The following is a 7500-nucleotide window of genomic DNA, read 5'->3' on the forward strand; positions in this document are numbered from 1 at the left end:
TCGTCTTTAAATTAATATAGACTTTGGCTGATCAGGTCTGCATTGTCATCGCAGGCGATGGGGACGGAGGTGTGTAAGGGGATGGGTTGTGGATAGAGGATGGTTTTGGTGGAGGTGATAGATGTTAAGAGTTTTCTTTACACACACACACACACACACCAAGGCTGCTGGAAAGAACTCGTCTCATGTCAGGTCACCACTGACCAATCGACAGTCACTTCCTCTTCTTCTGACAACGAACAGTGGCATCTCCAATACGGAACAACGGGAAACCACTTGCTTGTGACCCGAACAAATTACGTTATCCTTGTGTTATCATCAAACTTTAACGACAGGGATGAATCGCTTGTGACCCGGGCGAAGAAGGATAAACAGTCGGCCTGCCAATGCGGTTCACTGCCCGGTGCTTCATGAAACTGGTGCACATGCGTGGGTGCTTGTGTGTGTGTGTGTGTGTGTGTGTGTGTGTGTGTTGTGAGTTTATGTTTGGGTATGTGTGCGCACATATACATGCACGAATTATGTGTTTGTGTTTGTACGCGCACGCACGTGTATGTGTTTGTTTAAAACACACACACGTGTGTGTGGCGGCCGGGTCGGGGAGGGATGCGTATGCCGACTCGTTCAGTACAGCTCCAGTGGTGGCCTGCAGTGGAGCGTCCAGCTCGCACTCTAAACGTGGTGTCAGACTTTCGAACACCATCTTATATTAATCGACAAAACAACAAAGGGTGGTATTTTTAAATCCCAAGTTACTTGTTTTGGTAGTGTGCTCCGGAGCACGTGGGTGCATGCACGCAGGCACAGACATTAAGACACAGAGACAGACAGACACACACACACACACACACACACACACACACACACACAGCTGCACACCCACACCCACACACAACACACACACACACACACACACACTCAGAGAGAGAGAGAGAGAAACGTAATCCCCCCCGGAAACATGAACCTTCCCATCCCCCGCAGTGGCACACACTTTTCACATGTACACCGCTGTGAGGGACGCGACTGTAGCTGACACTGCTGACTCACTTTTGTCACCCAGTATATAGTGGCGTGCGCGCGCGCATACACACACACACACACACACACTGAAATACACATACTCGCGCGCGCGCGCACACACACACACATTCATACACGCACATCACATCCACGCACACATGCACATACATCCACACACACGCATGCATACACTCTCACACATATGCACACTCTTGCACGCACGCACGCACACCCACTCATGCACAAACACTGCGAGAGAGAGAGTGTGTGTGTGTGTGTGTTGTTGACATTGTTTTATTTCTTCAGCCATTCTAGTTTTGTCTATATTCATTGAGCTCATGTAACAGCATTGTTTGTTGAAAGCCGCACAACTGCACTAAAAAGCCTCAACAACAACAACAACAACAACAACAGGGGCAAAATCAACAAATGTATCAGCTGTAAATATCATGATATGGATTGCCGTGTTTCTGGCATGGGTTTCTGTCTTGATTCGGCTGTTTCTTATCGATGGAATGTCCACAGCGCTGCTGGTTAGATGCTTAATGCTTCATCCTGTCTCCCTGTTTCAGTCTCTCGATCGTTCTTTGTCGGTTTCTCTGTCTGTTTCATTTCCTGTCAGTTTTCTTGATGTGTGTGTGTGTGTGTGTGTGTGTCAATGCGTGTGTGTGTGTGTGTGTGTGTGTGTGTGTGTACGCATGTGTGTGTGTCAATGCGTGTGTGTGTGTGTGTGTGTGTGTGTGTGTGTTTAATACGCCCCTCCCCTATCCATGTGTCTCTCTGTGTGTGGGTTAGTTTCTTGCAATTTATTGTGTTTGTATGAAAAGATATTATCTTTAGTAGATGTTGTAACCCGTTTTCAGTGGATTTCGACTCTTATTTTGTACGTTATTTTTACTCAGTTTTTTAAAATATTTATTTTATGCGGATTCAGTCACTAAACTAACGTGCCATCGTCTTGACTTTTTTCTGTTTTTTTGTGTGTGTTGTTGTTGTTGTTGTTTTTCTGGGGTTTTTTGTTGTTGTTGTTGTTGTTTTTTGACCCACGAACCATGAAAATTAAAATATAACCAAACAGGTGTAATAATTTAGGACGCTGAAATAGGACATTACCGTTGTAGCATCCCAGACTGTCCCCCATCCCGGAAACGTCCCCGGGGGACAATTTGACCGCTGGAAATGTCCCCAGGGACTTTCTCACCGTTCATAATGGAGGGGGAGGGGGGAATTTTTGGCATAGGGGGCGTTACGGGATACATGGGGAGGACATTTTCAGGGTAAGGGGGACATTTCAGAACGAGGCTAAAACCCACGAAAGGGGACATTTTAGCCGCCAACAATGTCCGCAGGGGACATAATGAACGGTGAAAAAGTCCCCGGGGGAACATTTCCAGCGGTCAATTTGTCCCCCGGGGACGTTTCCATGTGGGGGGACAATCTGGGATACTACACCGTCTCCAGCCCCGCCATCCCGCCTTTTATATTTGCCTCTCTGCTTTTTGTTCCCTCCACCCCCTTTCTTCTCCCCCCTCTCCCCCTACCCTCCGCCAGGTATCCTATCTGACCCCCTCACTCCCACCACCCTGATCCTGTTATACTGAGGTCTTGATATCCACCACCACCGCTCCCCCCCCCCCAACACACACCCCAACCCCCTCCTTTTTGTGTTCCCTGCGCACACGGCAATGGCCCCTTCTTTTTCTTGTCACCAACGCGACTGTCTTCGCGACATAACTTTTCGATCACCACCCACCCCCTCATGCACACACACACACACACACACACACACAGCGGGAACTGTCTGGCGACATACATTTCGATCACCAACCTTGCTCCCAGCACCCCACACCCCGTCCCCGTTGACTGAGATTTTTTATTTTAACACTCTGTGTGTGTGTGTGTGTGTGTGTGTGTGTGTGTGTAAACGCGCGCGTGTGTATGTGTGAACGTGCGCTTGTACGCGCTTGTGTGTATATGCACGGTGTGTGTGCGTGCGTGTAGGTATGCGTGTGCGTGCGTGTGTGTGTGTGTTTGTGTGTGTGCGCGCGCGCTTGTATGCGTGCGTTTGTATGTGTGTAAATCAAGACAAGGTTTTGAAAAGAATTTTTGTCCTGTCTGTTGTGGACTTGTGTTTGTATTGTGACCTGAATGTGTTTCAGATTAACAGCCTGTGCTGTTTGAACAGAGAGGGGACAAAGAGATTATTTTTAGAAATTAATCAGGAAGTAAGAGAGAGGGCTGTGGTGGTGGTGGTGGTGGAGATGTGTGCTGGTTTGACAATGATGTGAAGACATAGTTGTTTGTTGTTGTTTTTTTGTTTTGTTTTAGATTCTATTTCCTTTAGTTTCAGAAGTGAAACATGAGAGAAAAAATGTACTTTCGAGACAAAGCGCAAGAATGTTTAAAACAACAACAAACAAACAAGGAAGTCTATTCCCGATACAGGAGAACCGCTGTGTATGAAAACAGAAGTCGTGGTGTCAGTAATGATCAGTCGCTGTTTTGTCTTTTCCTGTACTTGTATGTTTTGTTTTGATCTTCGCTTTGTTTTGACATGTCAACGCCTTGTTTGTGTTGGTATATATATATATATGACATCAAACGCTGACGGAAACGAGATACATCATATATATATGATAGTGGTGTATCTCGTTTCCGTCAGCGTTTGATGTTATTGTTTTCGTGTTACCGATTGATAACACAAAACCAGGCGCTGTTATCCCCCTGTGTGAGGGGGGTGGGGTGGGGTGGGGGGAGACAGAGAGAGGGAGAGCATGCATGTCTGGCTGAGGTTTGAAGGGAGTGTGCATCTATTATATGACGATGTGAAAGGATGTACACACACACACACACACACACACACACAACACAACACACACACACGCACGCACGCACGCACGCACTCACACAAACCAACAACACACACACACTCACACACACACACACACTCTAACGCGCGTGGCCCTGCTGCCAGACTGGCACAGAGAGAGAGAGAGAGAGAGGGACCAAGGAACAGTGAACCTCCTCATCCTGGCTCGGCTATCCACGCAAAACTGAACAGATGGGGGTGAAATCAGCAGCTCCAGTCAGAAGGGGGCAGGAGAAGGAGGGGTGTATATATATATATATATATATATATATATATATGTGTGTGTGTGTGTGTGTGTGTGTGTGTGCGAGAGAGAGAGAGAGAGAAGCCTTGGCTCATTATAATACACAGAAAAAACTCAAAAAAACCCCACAGCGTTCTCTTCTTAAAAGAAAGCTTCTTCTTCTGCTCTCTCTCTCTCTCTTATTTTTATTTTTCAGTCTTATTTTCTGTATAGCAGCAGACACGGGTGTGCTGTATCAGGCCCCGAAAACTGAAAGTCGGGTTTTGTTTTGTGTGTGGTGTGTGTGTGTGTCTGTGTGAGGATCTGCTCTCTACAGTTCAAAGACTGATGTAAAGCACAGCTGTTTCGGCTCCAGATATCTCAAAATATTCACTGAAGTGTGACTAAAAGAAAGAAAAAAAAAAGGACACCGGAATGCTTCTTGGTGAAAATGGTTTGGTGGGGGTGGGGGTAGAGTAGGTGGTGGTTGGTCGTCATGTCAGTAAAAACTTGAAGTGGGGGATGTTGTTGGTATTGGTAGGTCAATAGGAGTGTGTGTGTGTGTGTGTGTGTTTGTGTGTGTACAGTCCTCGAAAGAAGAGGCGGGTTGGGGTGAGAATGGAAAAAAAAAATGTAGGTGGGTGGAAACGTTTCAAACCAGGATTATAAATATAATAAACATTGATACACGAATAAAAATGTTTACCTCTGGTAAAGGTAAGCTTAAAAGAGAAACAGAATGAAGTAGGCGAGGGAAACACGCACGCACGCACACACACACACACACACTTACACACACGTACATATATAGGGAGAGAGAGGGGGGGGGGGGGTAAACAGAGAGATGGAGAGGGAACGGTGGGAGAAGAGACATCATTAGTTTATGGTCACATACATAAATCATGAAAATAAAGCGTAATAGTTGGGGGGATGTTTTAACACTGAAGAGGGAGAAGGGGATATTTCGAGAGAGAGAGACAGACAGACAAACAGACAGACCGTCAAGGAACTAACGAGATATGCACTGACACGCACGGAGGTCGAAAGTTCTGCTGGCTTAAAAAGTATTGTCTTTGTTTTCTGTTCTCGTCCATTCCCTCTATGTCCCCTAACAGTATCTTACCCAGCATGCACACCCCCGAAAACGGAGTATGGTTGCGTACATGACGGGGTAAAGAAACAAAATATTCACAAACGTAAAATATTACATGTCTGTATTAGTATGTGTGTGCATGACTGAAACCTGATTAAATGGCACAGGAAACGAATGATGAGCGCCTAATGGCAGCTGTCAGTCGGCTTTACCCATGTAGGCAGCCTGTTGTGCAAATGACTCCGTGTTTGTACAGGGCTTAGAGCTTGGTCTCCGACCGAAGATATACGTTATATAAGTACACGATCTATATCATTCATTCACTCATTCACTAAAGCAGTTAATATTGATTTAAACTATCATCTTGGCGCAACACAGCGACGCCATATTGGGCTTGACTCTCCTGAGTGAAAGGAATCAAAGACGTCACATTGACTGTGAAAGCCAGCTTCCAGGATTGCTCGGTTCAGCGGAACAGCTGTGTGGGAAACGACGGATGCTCTGTGTCAGACTGCAGGCCCATCACATTCATCATTTTCAAACTTGAAAGCAGCGACAGTCAGTCAAATCATTGTCTCTGCATGCCGTGTGCTTCGGGCACGACGGAGTTGGCATCTGAACGCGGCAGTTTCCACTGTGACATTCCCATTCAAAACTTTGATCCGTGTCGCTGATGTTTCAGCGGTATAATTATTTTAACTCTTCTTCCGCCGTAAACTCGGGTTCAAAATCATATGAAACTAATCCAGATTCCATTCCAACACAGTCCACTGCGGATCCTTCTTCTCAAACAGGGTAGTTGCCGGATGGAACAGCTTGCCAGACAGTGTTGTCACCGCCCCTTCCCTGAACTCCTTCAAGACAAGGCTAGACAAATATTGGGAGAACCATCCAGCTAGGTTCTCCCCTTCCTGTCTAGAGTAATGGACTCACAAACCAGTGACCAAACCACAAATGCGTAAAGTCGTAGGAACAACGAACAGGCAAATAAGCCTCAATCGTTGATCAAGTCAAGTCAAGTCAAGTCAAGTCAAGTGGTCTACGTTCTGACGTCATTTTCTCACAGTCATATAGTGAGGGTAGAAACCTTAAAAAGTTCATATCAGTCTCGAAATACATAGTTACTCTACTGCAGGTAAAGGTTGAAGTCTGAGCCGGACAATTTCATGGGCCAGACGTCAGACGAAGGCCTGTTCATCGTCAACATCGCCCGAGCTGTCCCATCGGTCTCTGAACCATCGTGTGCGGTGTTGCTAATGCGTTCTGTTGCAAAAGGGAAGCAAACGGAAATGCGCGAACAGAAAACAATAAGTAGTCCCCACGGACTTAGGATACGCTACGTCACATTTAAGCAGTGTTTTGACGTAATAAGTCGTATTGACATGATTATTATATATATATACTTCTCAGCTTGAAGCAAATATTTTTTTTTCCCGTCTCACTGTTTTAGACTTATTAAGGTTAAATGGTAATCAATAAGAACAACAGCAATGCTTTTGCATTTGGCACAGAGAGATGGGGGGTTTGGGGTGGGCAGAGTTGGGGGGAAGGGTGGAGGTAGGTCCGTCTGCTAAGATTCGGATCGATCCGCGATTCTCCTTATAAAGGTCCAGAGTGCTCAGTGTGTGTTCAGAATCTCGACTGAACTTTTATTTTACAAATTCCTGTTTATTTCATTCTGTTTCGTCGGGTTTAGATCGATTTTGATGCAGAAAAAACGACAGCATGACCGTTGTGGTTTCAGTTGCTCAGAATCAGCCTCCTGAGTCGACCTACTTCAACATTCTCCACGCATACTAAAACAATGCTGTTTCACACACGCTATCGCCTCGGCGAAGCAGGCGGCGGGTAGGCTACAACTGCTAGTAACATATATATACAAACAACACCCAGGCAGTCTCAGTCGTACGTCCAACCGCCCGAGTTGTGCTTACGTTAAGGGTCAAGCTGGCGGACCACTCCCACACCTGCTCAGTGTTTGCACTGACCAGGAGAAGATTTACAATCGCATTATACTACCGGCGCAACAAAAAGCAGCAGAGGTCCTCCCCAGGGAAGCTGCACACTGCAGTGTTTATCTTTTCCCCTCGTCCCAGACCACCAGTCTTTTACGTGCATCAGTTAGTGCAGGCGGGTACCACTGGAAGCAGCATGGTGCAGTGTTTATTTTTTCCCCCTTCATGAACGCTACCTACATATATACTTACCTATTTTCCCACTCCCGGCTCTGTAATAGCTGGGCTGTAGGCTACCTGATTTGATCATCCCACCCAGTACCAAACAGATGACCCTTGT

At 46.2% G+C, this 7500-nt stretch overlaps 1 protein-coding gene across 3 annotated transcripts in view; it reads left to right on the forward strand.

The window, feature by feature from the left end:
• LOC143281009 (uncharacterized) overlaps positions 1-7500 on the forward strand; it is a 55078-nt gene that overhangs the window by 12189 nt on the left and 35389 nt on the right. The window lies entirely within an intron of this gene.

This window comes from Babylonia areolata, chromosome 4 (genome assembly GCF_041734735.1).
Source record: "Babylonia areolata isolate BAREFJ2019XMU chromosome 4, ASM4173473v1, whole genome shotgun sequence".
NCBI classification, from domain to species: Eukaryota; Metazoa; Mollusca; class Gastropoda; order Neogastropoda; family Buccinidae; genus Babylonia; species Babylonia areolata.